General features: G+C 35.5%; 1 protein-coding gene across 4 annotated transcripts in view; it reads left to right on the top strand.

Annotated features, from left to right (window-relative positions):
- CACNA2D3 (calcium voltage-gated channel auxiliary subunit alpha2delta 3) overlaps positions 1-13,353 on the top strand; it is a 419,754-nt gene that overhangs the window by 229,934 nt on the left and 176,467 nt on the right. The gene's annotated exons all lie outside the window — the stretch shown is intronic.

The raw sequence follows: 13,353 nt of genomic DNA, 5'->3' as shown, positions 1-13,353 counted from the left end.
GAGTGATTTCTCTAGCTCTGTTTTATGCAAACATAATATTGTTTCACTGAAAAGAAGGCTTAAAAGCAAAAGGTTTTGTGGCCAGTCCTTCCTCTCTTACTCAACGGGATACCATCTAATTTAAGTCGTTAAGCCCTCAGATATTCCATGAGAACATTTTACTTTATCTAGCAAAAAAACTGGTGTTGAAGGAGATTCTCAGAATCTCTGAGAAGGATGTGCCTCTGATGTGCTGCATTTTCTTAATCTTTGAATTGGTTCCTCTCATAAGAAGAAGAGACTCTAGGGAAACTCTTATCGTAGGAAATCAGCAAGGAAAGAATTCTCTGAGAGAGTCAGCTAAGTATTTTCACAAAAACATGTGTTGTGCATCTTTCATGTGCTAATCCACAGCTCTATCTGAGATAACAAGGCTCAGCACAGCTGTTGCAAAAAGCAGCAGGAGAGGTTTCCATTGGGAATTCTTCTGCAAAGGTCTTGCATGAAGAGTCTGCCTTGCTCAGCAAGGACACGATATCTGGGGAGCAGCTTTTAATTAATGTGTAATATTCTACTCAACTCTTCTAAAAAATATTTAAATGTATTAACACAGCCTTGTAAATTGTATTTTAAGAAACATGTATGGAAAAAAAAAAAAATCTAATTGGTTTTTCCTCTTTTCAGCCTGAAATGTTTCAGTATGAAAAATGTAAAAGATTTCCATATGTAGGCTTTAATGCATTAGAGCTTTCAATGTCTTTGTTGGATTTGTTATTCTAGAAAGGAAGGCTATTGAAAATGCAATATCCTACATATTTGCAATGTCAGTGTGCCTAGAAATTATGCATGTCATGCACTTGAAATTCACTGCCTTTGCATTACACCTTTTATTCTCTCCAAAACTGGTTTTTGTATTTATAAATCACACCTTTGAACTGCTTGATAGTTTTTTTAAGTACATCCTTTTCCTTATTATCTATGTATTGCCCTGCCATCTTTCTTATAATTTATGTTTTTCCTGCATTGTGATACTGGGGTGGGCAGTGGTGGAAAAGGCAATAGCTCTAATTGAGGTAAATTCTGAAGTTTCCGTTTACCTCAATTACCTGGTTAGCAAAGCGCCAATTTCAGTTACAGTTGATCTAATGTTAGATAACAGTAAATTAGTTGCAACATAAGCATTTTGTTCTGATATAGAAAGGGTAAAAAAAAAATCTTTATACAACTGTGAAGACTTTAAAAGTTTGTCAGTGAGAATCACTAAAAATGGAGACTGAATAGAAACTTACAGGATATAAACACCAATTCATATTTTCTTCCTTTTCCCAAACCATTTATATCTTTGCAAAAGATAGCCTTAAAAAAAAAAAATATATATATATACCATGTGAATAGGGAAAAGAACACTTTATTACATATTATTGGAGATATATTCTGCCTAACAACTGATTAAAAATCATCTTCCCTCTGATAATGCATTAAAATAAAATTGCGTTGCAATTATTAGGAAAGGGAATAAAATGGCCCCAGTTAAATCCCCAAAGTAGCTTAAATTAAGCAATTGAGTTTTTTGAAGGAAATCAGCCTGATTTTTTGTATGAACTAGGAAATTATGACCATCAAAACACTATTAAAAATTATCATCTGGACTGTTTCCCTGAAAGAAGGAATGCTTTCATTTTACTGGGTTTTTATGAGTCTCTGTCTTCCTCAGCAAAAGAAAAAAAAACTGAAAATATTTCCCCATGTTTACTTAGTATCTTCTGCTACTTCAAATGTAAATCTAGTAGATGCTATTTTTATAACACACTATATTTTATTTATATGACTAGTTAACATCTATTTCCTTTTTTTTATGAGGCCATAGGTGCAATCTTAAGGAGCTGATTCTCACAAATTAGAAATGAGTTTGTTTTATATACATAATTTTTCTCATTCATGAAACTTACATTCAGTACTTTCAAATTTCTGTGATTCATTCAAGGCAACTCTGCCATGTGACGTACCAAAAAGGGAATAATAATCCACAAGAGTAAATAAATCTACACATCTCATATGAAATCCTAGCTCTTCATCATGCAGCAGAAATAAGTATTTAAAAGGAATTGTACCAAGGAATTTTTTTTACAATGAGAGGCTATCATATAGTTGCAATAATTTTTTTTAAGGTGTCCTATTTCAGGAGAAAGCCTTATAAGTCCCAAAATATCTTTTTGATGTCAGTTGTACCAGGATGATGCTTTTATTCCATGTTATTGCTCCTACTATGAGATCCAAATGCATTATCAGAAACCAAGGAAAATACTGCACTTAGGTATTTCTCTAGGCCCCTTATTCCAATTCAAAAGGATGAAAGTAGAACAAAAAGTATCTACTTAAATATTATTTAACATATTTATTTTGTCATTTTAAATATAGCAAGACTGTTCTCAGAATCTTGTGGTATTGCAAAGGAAAATAATGCAGTAAATGCTCTTCATTAATTTGCACAACGTTTTTATGAATGTTTAAGGGAACATCTTTGAACCCTATTAACTCACTGACAACTCCATGAAGTCTCATCGTGTTTTTTTCTCTACTGGCTAAAATGATCCAGTGCCTGCATATTTTATCTCTTTTTCTCTCCTCCATTTCCCCATCATTTTTTGTGGCTGTCAAGTTCTGTACTTCTGCAAAACCCACCTACTCCTTGTTTTGGAGAAGCCAAAAAGCATTTTTTCCATAACCATGATTGAGAGCAGAGTCTAAAATCTCATTGAGATCAAAGGGAAATCAGTGTTTCAGTTGGGGTACAGAATTCTAGAATACTTTTTGGGTCAATGCAGCACTAAGGTTTTCAAGGAAGATGTCAGCTTTGTGACTTTTCGTGACTTGTGGCAACCAGAAAGAAATGTTCTGCTCCTGTGGCCTGAGAGGTCTTTGCTTCATTATATTGTACTATATGTAAAATCTGGAAAAGAAAGCAAAAGAATCATTGAACCATTGGAACTTTATCATCCCCTCTGGGTGTGTCTTTGAAAAGCATTTGCATTCATAATTATGTGAAACAGCTATATGCTATAGTAAATATATGCAAAACCAGAAGCACTAATTCCTTACTCAGTCAAGTCAAATGGAAACCAAAATCCCACCTAAAGTTTCCTCATTTTCTAGAATCAAATCCAGATAGAGAATCTGGGATAAAAATACCTCTGTATCCAGTTACCTTGTTAGTTATTCTGCAGCCTTTCTTTTTCTGGGCAAGTAACAGGGAATAGAACTTCATCTGTCTGTCTCCTATTATTCTGAGGGCTCTGGGTAGAATTAATTTTATATGGCACAGAAATATTTTCTTTATGCCTATGAACCATTACAACAGGGCAGAGATTTAAGATGGTTTCTATCACTGCTAAGACTTCAAGTAGGGTGAATAAAAAGCATAACTGCAAGAACATCTTTATTCCAACTGCTAAGTGATTATGGTGTAGAAAGACCTAACAGCCAGTGCTGCCCATGTCTGAATGGAACCGTTGGAATTACAATATAAATAGTTCCATGACTTTTAAGTATTTATACCTACTCTTACATCTGCTTTATAGGAAAAATTTCACAGTCTGGCAGGTCTCTGGATCTATATACAGTACTTAAAATTATAATTGAATCCAGAGAGCAACACCTGAAATTTGCTGGATTTAGATTTGATTTCATGACAGAATACTAGATTTGCAGGCAGTAATAATCAGTTTATAGCTCCTTAATTATGTGGGACTTTCATGCATACTTTAACAGGATCAGTATTTATGGTACATTAATAATATATGGTATTCTTAAATATTTAAGAAAATACTTGGTCATTCCTGGTGAGAACTGGCCACTTGATCACTAAACTCTTAATATCAATCTGCTTATTTATATTAAATATCTATAAAATAAATATTTACATTTAATTTTTCTGCCTTTTTTTTTTTTTAACTAGAATCCTATTTAGTGAGTATATTTAGTGATACACAATCTATTGGCTTCAACTGCTGTCTATGCAAAATAAATGTCTAAACTTTGGGTATATGTAAAATTCCCCAAACATTTAACTTCTGCCATAGGACAGGAGAGGAGGCTTTCCTTACCCTCCTTTAGCAAAGGAAGATGAAAACATGGCATGGAAACTGTCCTAAAGAAGTTAATGTGTGCTCTAAGAACAGGCTACAAGGGATTGGGTGGCTGCATCATGGCACTGCAGTGGTGACAAATCATTTTTCTCTTCATGTCTGCCCTCCACAGGTTACAAACCTTCCTGCAGACCCTTAACCAAGTCTGTAGCTTAGGAACGAGGAAAAGTTGGCAACATGGAGCATTCGTACAGCAAATTGAATGGCTCATGTGCAGTCCTGTCTGGATGTTATTAAGCTGATTTTCTTTCTGAAAAGGCTGACGTACTTTGCAGGCAGATGCCATTACTGCTGCTCAAACCTGGTGCTTTATTACTGGTTATCTCAAGAACAAAAGAAGGTCCAGACACTTTATAAGCCTTTCAAGCTATGACGTAACTTACATTAATTACTTACCTTTTTAGGCACTCCTATGGTATGATCAAAGATAGGTTATGAGATCAAACAGAAGTTTTTGATTTCAGGATAAAGAGAAACAACTCATCACAGCCAAATTCCTGCCCCAAGTGTGATTTCATTTTGAAAAAAAAAAAGGTTTTATTTTGCCTTATGACTTCTCCTCTTAGAAAGAAAAATAGGCAGGTAGGTCCAGTTTCAATTAATATTTTTTTGGTCAAAACTACCATAATGATTTCTACACATTTGTCACTAGTATTTTTACTTAAATTCTTTTATATGACACTCAGAGTAGTTAAGACCTCTTAATCAGTCACTTGTCAGTTTAATTTGCCATGAAGAGATTTATCCTGCAGTGTTTAAATTGAAAAAATGGAGAGATGCTTTTTTGTGAAGATAAAGGTAATTAAATATTATCCTCAGGGTATATATATGGATTGCCAGAGCAAGGATTACAGCTTCTTGTATATAGTCACTTGCTGGCTAGAATAATGGAGGGGCTATTACTTTCTGTATGTTTGAAGACTTTTAGATGGAATGATAATTTGCACCCATTGAAAATGCATATTCAAAGTGCCCTTACCATGCTAATATTTGTAATATAATCAGAAAGATATGAAAGTGAATTAACTGTGAGTCATACGGAACACCTTTTAAGTAAGGAACAGACTAAATGGAGAATAATTCACAATTTGAAATAGATTATCCAAAGTACCCTTTGGGAACTCATGAGTATCACTAACACAAAAATGATTCCTTTTCCTTGTAAAAAAAGAGATAACTTTTATGTAGGATGTAGACACAGAGAGATCCAAAACTTGAGATAAAATAGGTGCCCATAAAACATGCCTAGATGACTAAAAGGAATCACTATTTGCCTCTGGCATAAAACTCCTTGTGGCTGAAATGTTTGGCTGATGGCCATTATTAACAAGAGAGACCAAAACATAAGAAGTGAATATCATAATAAGAAGCTGATATATTATGGATTCTGTTTACTAAACAAACCCCAAACAACCAAACCTTCTCCTCATAGTTTATGTGCTGTAAGTTCTTAGTTTTTCAAAATTATCATGCCGGAAGCAAGACACTTAAAGTGGACTTGGTAATTGCACAAATATGCCTATTTTGTTCTATGGACTACGTCTGTTCCTGAGGTAATGTTTTTTGTGAAGAATTGTGTCATCTGCTTAAGGAAATGGGGCGATCATTTATTTCTTGAAGTTCTTTAACAGCATAATAAAAACTGTGTTTTAGTTTGTGTGGTTTAAACTGAGAAATGGTGCAGTTATCCTAAAAGCCAGCATTCTGTTTATAGACTGTTTTTAATTCTCTTTATAATGTATGCATCTTCTTAAACATTACAGACAGAAAAGAGATGCTGAAATTTGTCAGAGCTGCTTTTTTTTTAGATGAATATCAACAGTCCCTGTAAAATATCAAGAATATATATTGATTATGAGTGACCCACCACCAAAAAAGTGAATGTAGCTGCATATATATGATCCATTTGGTTGCACTGGACTATGAAGTAATAATACAGTACTCCAAACAATTATTTTGGATTAATATAATTTTAAAAATAAGTATAGATAGTAAAAAAAAAAGTTAAGGTTTTGTTGGATTAAATGTCTTCCTAATTTTCTGTTCAGAGTTTGCCTTTTAGAAAGAGTTGAAATAATGTGATTTTATATTAAACGTTACATTACAGCCAAGAGTCATGGTGAAAACTAAGTTGATGCAAGAGATAAAACTAGGGTTGCATTCACTCATCTCTGGTTCCTCCACTAATAGCCTGAAATTAGGCTATAACAGAACTGCAAACTTGTTCAATAGATATTTTCTGATCTGTAGAGAACAAGTTAAAAAGTGAAAATTTTCACTGACTTTACAAACAAGGAAGAGTGAAAAATTCACATGGACTTTTGGAGTAAGTTTTAAGAAACTGTACTTATGATGTCCTGTTATAACCCTATTTTTTAATGCAAGATTAAGCTCGAATCAAAACCAGTATTGTGTAGTAGACAAGCACTTTAAAAGGATTAAAGATTTTTTTATGACTAAGAATAATGGCCTCAGTTTGATGCAGGAGTATGATAGAGGAGACAACGCCATTTGAACAAGAAAATGGGTTATTGCACCTTTTCCTGACCAATAGGTCAGATTCCTTGCTGGTTCTGGTGAGTAACAGCAATTCCAGCAGCCTGTAGGCAGCTGGTAAGTACCCTGGAAAACTATGGACCACACAAAAAAACTAACTGTTTTCAGACATTTTCATCTGAGTTCTGAATTCTATAATTCTATTTCTACCTTGTTTGTATGATCCATTCTTAATTCATTCCTGTATCATTTTTCCCTTAATGACATCTTCATACACTCCTATTTTCTGTAACTCTCACTGTATTAAAATAAGCCATAGTGTGTTGTTTCATTACACAGGGAAACTATAACTTCTGTTGGGTATTTACATTAAGTTGAGAAGGTTGGTAAATTGCATGTTTAAATATCAAATCTCAGGAGATGTTTGGAAAGGGAATGTTACAAAGAGAGGAAGTTAAATGTTTGGTATAGTATTCTCTTGCTGGCATCCCGTTACATACAGCAAATGGTATTTCTTGCTCATTTTACTCTGAGAGGCCAAATTCTGCTGGTTTGGAAGTACAACAGATGTTGTTTATATGAAATTATTATTCATATATACCATTTTCCCAGAGTACCTCTGTTATGCTTCGTGGTGTCTGGCTGTGGAACAATCCCTCAATGCATGCACATATATCAAGGCAGTACAAGAGATTCATTCCATGCAGGGGCTCATATATGTCTAGTTTAGTATTCATTTCAGTGAAATGCTTACATATGTGAGTTATTACATCCCTGCTAACCAAAGCAATGGATTCAGGCATACATTAAAGCGCTTTACTGAATTAAGAACTAAACAAGTTATCCAAACAATCCCATCTTTAGAACTCTGTTGTGGGTCTGCTGATTCTTTCTGAGCGGTTGAATCTTTAACTTTGTTAGTGGTTAGGCATTTTATAGAATACCCATTTAAAGAGCACTGTTTGTTTATCTCACTGTATTTATACCTACTTTTTCTAAACTGGTGTAACAGCATTAACTACAATCTGAGACTTCTGCAAAGCATGGCAGCCTCTGTAGACTTAACTTTTGTGCTCTGTTCCCATGTGCAGACATCTGCTGCAAAACTGATAAAAACCTATCTTTTCTATGAGGTTCTAAATTCCATCATCCCATAAACCTCTCTACTACCCATACCATAATTGTCCCTGTGCAGAACTGACAGAATGGGATTTGTACATCTGAATAAATACATTCTCTTTCTGTGGGGTAACATTTGTGCACTGACTTCTCTGAAGATTTCAGTTCAGTCACGGAGGTTTCCCCTTACAAATTCTTAAAAACTTTTTGCTGCATCTTAACATTGAAGCTGAGTTTAGTGCATTGTTAGAAGACAGAAGTCTTTATTCTGCCATCTTACATCATTAAACATATCTTGGAAAAACATGAAGGATTTGGAATCATCCAGGACTTGTTATTGAAGAAGGCTTTAAAATCCATTGTAGTAGTAAAGTGTATATGCCAATGACTGCTGTTCAGCATGTTATTATGAAAATAGGAGCAGCTATAAATATTTATAAAACATTATGAAATATGTGTTATAGGGCAGTTATAAAACAGAACACCTACAGAGACTGGACAATTCAAGACAGAAGCCACTTAAGGGTTTGTTTTCCTGGAAAACTGTTTCATTCTCAAATTGTACTGCCATGCTCCTTAGCTCTCACACTTCAATAGTATCTGGAAATATTCGGCAACGTCTGGTAATGTTTTTGAGTTCAAATCACCTATTTTAAAAATAAGCAAAAACAAATTATCCCTGTCTGAGGAAAATTGCCACAAACACCCTTAGAAAGATGACTACTCTCTGTTGTCATGATGCCTAAAGGAAAATTTGGAAGTTTGCATGAATGGAGACAACAGACAAATGTTCTAGGCAAGCTGGGTGATCCTCTTGGCAAGAATAAAATAAGATAGTGTTGTAAAAAAAAGTATTTTTTCTAAGAGTTTTAAATCAAATTATTCAGTATTTCAGCCTCTGATGAAGAAGAATTCTTTGGGGCTTTAATAATGTCTAAGGTAGTATTGGATATTGTCTGTTTCTGTGTTTTTAACTGATTTAATAATACAAGATAGTAATACAACCACGAAGAAGCTTTCCTAAGAATAAAAAGCAAAAGATAGAACAATACTGACCTTTCAATGGATCATTTTTAGTCTAAATCTTTAACTATTGCTTAAAAAAAATTCCTTGGCATTTTCTCTATTTTATCAACTTAATCTCTGATAGTGCAATTAACTGAGTATGCATTTGTTGAATTTCCTCATCTTGTGAAAAATAAATGGCTGAATCTTTCATAAAATGAGAGTTTTGGCCAAATACTGAAACATATGTGGTAGGGATGGGTGAAAACTGTAAACATTTACTTTGGCTAAGTTTGCATCACGTTGCGGGGTGAGTTTTCATAAAATATTCACGCTACCAAGTTTTATGGGCACAAAAATTCATGGAAAAAGAATTTCATCCTGTATGCAAAAGTGACTCTGGTTAAACTCTTTCTGTCCATCCATTTCTTGTCACTTGCAATTGAAAAACAGTCCCTCATCAGTCCCCAGTTTGTGGGAGCACCACCAGTGAAACCTTTTTGCAGTTGTACTGCTGGCAATTTTGAGTGGGAACCATAGAATCTCTTGAGGGAAGACAGTCTGAAATTCCCATTGTTTTCTAGTGTAGAATGGTTTGTGTTGTACTGGAAAGGAATAAACAGCCCATCTTTCAGAAATTATTCTGGACTTTTAATGAGACCAAGTTCTTTTCTCCTCATTGTCCCACTGCCTCTGTCCCTGTGCTGTGGGGTCACCAGGGTCACACCTTGTGATTCAGGCAGGGAATCACGGGGATATCTGCGTGTCTCCTCACAGCTTGGGTGGGTTCTGCTCCTCAGAGGCATTCAGAGTGCTCTCAGTTGAGTGTTTCTGCCTCTGCTGGGCCCATTTTTGGGACACCCAGTATCTGAGCTGGGTGTGCCTTGCTGTACCAGCAGATCTCGCTCTTGGCTGTGCTGTCCAGGCAGTGCTGGTGTGTGGGCAGCACCCGCTGCCCGAGGTTGGATCCATCCAGCAATGCTGTGTGTTCAGCTCTCCTGGGAGAATTCCTTTAGAAAATGGCTCTAAGTAGAGATCAATAGTAGTTTTCTCTTTGTCTCTCACACAGGGGGAAATATTTGCCAAGACAAATATATTCCTGTTAGCTGCCTTGAGAAATGAGTTTTCATTTTCTTTGCTGGAGGTAGTTTCTAGCACTTTGTGTGTTATTCAGTACAATCCTGTCAAAATGGGAGTTATGTCCTATTCTGGGGCTATGTCTCTGACTTATCCCCAGTTCCATGATGAGTACTAGCCACAGTATTTATATAGCCAATGGAACTGTTTAGAATTTTTTTGAAAAGTGTGACAGAACTCAGTCCATAATAGAAACTTAACTTACAAATTATTTAAACAAAACATTAAATCAGCATAATTCTAATGACTATGACAGTAACTTGTAAAAAATATTTTGTTACATTTAAGCAACCAAATCCAAATTTTTAGAAAATATTCAAATGTGTACACAAACAGCATGAGAAAACTGTGAGTGCGGAGTTTTATGCACCATATCTGATAATACTGCATTTTTGGCTAAAAATTGTACTGGCTAAGTACATTCTGACATATGGCACCCCATTTTGAAACAAACTGTTTTATTTTGGCTGACCTAAATTCTCCTTAAAAGGCCATGTATGGAAACTAGAGATGAGCCAGACATCTGAGGATGCTTTTGTGGTACGTCATTTTTGTGCCATTTCAGACAGAAAAATGCACTTGGCTCTGAATTTGTGTGCAGCAAGCAATAATTAATAAGCCACTGGACCATCAATATAATTGGTGGGTTTTAACAGTGTTATATACAATAATCAGTTGTATGCAAAGACGAATATCAAAATGAGGTGTGTTGTGCTCACTGTGCTCTGCTTGCATTAGCAATAGATAATGATAAATGCAATTTTCAAAATCATAGTTTGGTTCATTATAAAATCCTCACATACCTTCCCCAAGTGAGTAGACATGGCTAGACTGAGGTCAGGCAATTTTTGGTCACATAGCAGCAGGGATGTATGGAATGTCTTTTCATCCCCCTGCGCCTTCACAGCCGTCACAAAAGTAGCTCAAAATGGTCTCCTCTCCCAGGCAAGCACATGACAGTCATTAATCATTGGCAACCAGTCAGAACATACTTCTGGGCTGACAAATATTGAACCTTTCAGGGCATTAGCAAATTCCTTTCCTGAATCCCTCCACTGAGCTCCTGAATCCATCGAGGGAACTCTGACAAGAATTGTGCCACTGCACCAGAGCAACTTTCAGATGTGCTCTTCCAGAGACTCACTCCCATAACTACAAAGAATTATCTTTAAGGACAAGTGGTTAGCAGGGATGGACAGGATCTGTGCACAATGTACACCACAGGGACTCTCAGGAAAATGAGAGGAATTCAGCACTAAAGTGCTCATGTTGTGTAAATAACCACAGCTGCTATTGCTGAAGAGGGAGAAAATAGTTGAACCTGAGCTCAGCTCTAAGGGTTGTAATGTTGCCATATTCCATACATTTTCAAAACTTCATAATTCATTAGAAAATGTATTAGTGAGAAATAGATGAGTAAACACCTGATTTAGTTATTGTTTAGTGTGCTGCTTTTTAAATGCTGGAGCATTTAATAGCCATAAGCCATAATAGCCATTAATGTAAAGGAAGCCACACAGGTATGTTACAAATGCCTGTAATGAATTTCATGTTCATTTATGTACATACAAATACTAATAAACTTTATTTTTTCTACTAATGTGTAAAGATCTAGCCTTTCCAAAAGATAGTGGCTCAACAAAAGTGAGCCACTTTTTCTTTCTTTCTCCAAAGTGACTTATTAATGGGTTGTTGAGTGGCAAAAGAACCTGGTGTTCACTCCCACATTAATATTTAATCAAGTGTTAACAGCACTACAGTATCTACATGATCCAGAGCTGGTCACAGGGGTTGTGCCAGTACAAAGTGTAGCTGTCCTCTGAGTGAGGCTGGATTATGAAATTAGAAGCATGGGCAAGATTATCATGCCATCATAAGAAGATATCTTTGTACTACTATTTTTCTCCATTAATTTTGCTAATTTAATAGTAAAAAGTTCTATGCGGGTTTAATTGTCTGTGGAGGACTGCTCAGACTATGATATATTTCCCAGTAAATAACTTTCTTTTGTGGCATAGGTTCTTGCAAAAAGTTTTCTGAAACAGCATTCTAAAAATAGACTTCTGAAAATTAGTCTGCCCTATGTATGTATGTATGTCTGAGTTTTGGAAGAGATACATGAAAAACTAGTAAGATTTTAGAAGGAACTTTTGTACAACGGTATAATTTTATAGCTGGATGTTTTCATTTATTCTCTAATGTGTTAACAGAGTGTAAACATAACGTGTTACATTCTCCATGAATGTGCAGAACTGTCTTTACCATGGGTGCAGATTTGGACCCAGTTTTAAGTTGTGCCATGTTTTTTTTAATTTTGGTTTGTGTAATGTCGGGTTTTGTTTTTGTTGTTTTTTTTGTTTGTTTGTTTGTTTGGTGTTTTTTTTTTTGTTTTTGTTCTTTGTTTTGGTTGTTTGTTCCATTGATTTAGCTATTGGATGAATCTGTAAGTGATAGAAACACAGAATCCAAAGGGCTGGACTGTGAGAGCCTCTTCAGCTCCTCATGCCCTTTATCAATGGAATATTAAATTATTCCTGTATCACTGAAGTGCTCTGTACATGCTCTCAGTGTGGATTAAGCAGCTGATGTATTCTGGTCAAATAATGCCCATACTTCATGGCAGACACAAACAAGCAGTTCTAGTGTTTCTCTGACACTTGTTTGTTGTCATAAACAGTTGTAACATTTTAGGAGTGTCATACTGTGCTAATTACAAAAGTAGGCAAGATCCTATGAAAGAAATAAAAATGTAAGAGAATCTGGACTGCCTTGCAAAATGCAGGGCTTACAAAAATCTAGAACGCCCAGAAGTTGGACAGGGAATTGTCTCCCTTCAAGATAACTTGAGTCTTAAGCTTCCTTATCCTATGATTTATAAGTCTGGATCATAATCTCAACATTAAATAGAATCTGAGAGATGCTGATATTTTATCATATTTATCAATTTCACTGCATTTCATCTGTCAGCACTGAACAAAATTCAAGAAAAAATGGAAGAGATTCTTTTATGTAAACACATCATTGGCAAATCTCATATTTTTTTCCTACAATGCTACAGTCAGTGCTGCTTTTATGACAGAAGCTGTTAATAAATTAGTCCCCGAGCCTCTTGATGGCAGTGTATTTCCTTCTTGAGTTCATAGGCTTTACAGAACATTTATGTCTCATTACAGCCAGTACAGCAGTTTATGCCCTAATAAATCAAGGGAGCTTTGCAGAGATGATCTTGACAGTAATGAATCTTTCTGTTGGCATTTCCACTTCACAGACACAAATAATGAAGCAAAACTGCCCCATCTGGCCACTCAGTAAGAGTCAAATCACAGTGGGAAGCTGTTTTCTCGAGCATGACAAAGGTCACTGTGTGCAGCAGGAGTGAGCGATAGCAGGTTGTGCTGTGAGTGACAGTGTAGAATGAAGCCATTTGTGAGCTTTTATCATTATAATTACATTTGTTAGCCGTGCTGCCAAG

The sequence above is a fragment of the Lonchura striata genome, chromosome 12, assembly GCF_050655825.1.
Source record: "Lonchura striata isolate lonStrDom1 chromosome 12, ASM5065582v1, whole genome shotgun sequence".
NCBI classification, from domain to species: Eukaryota; Metazoa; Chordata; class Aves; order Passeriformes; family Estrildidae; genus Lonchura; species Lonchura striata.
Note: the sequence above shows the minus strand (reverse complement) of the source record. Positions and strands in the feature narration are given on the sequence as shown.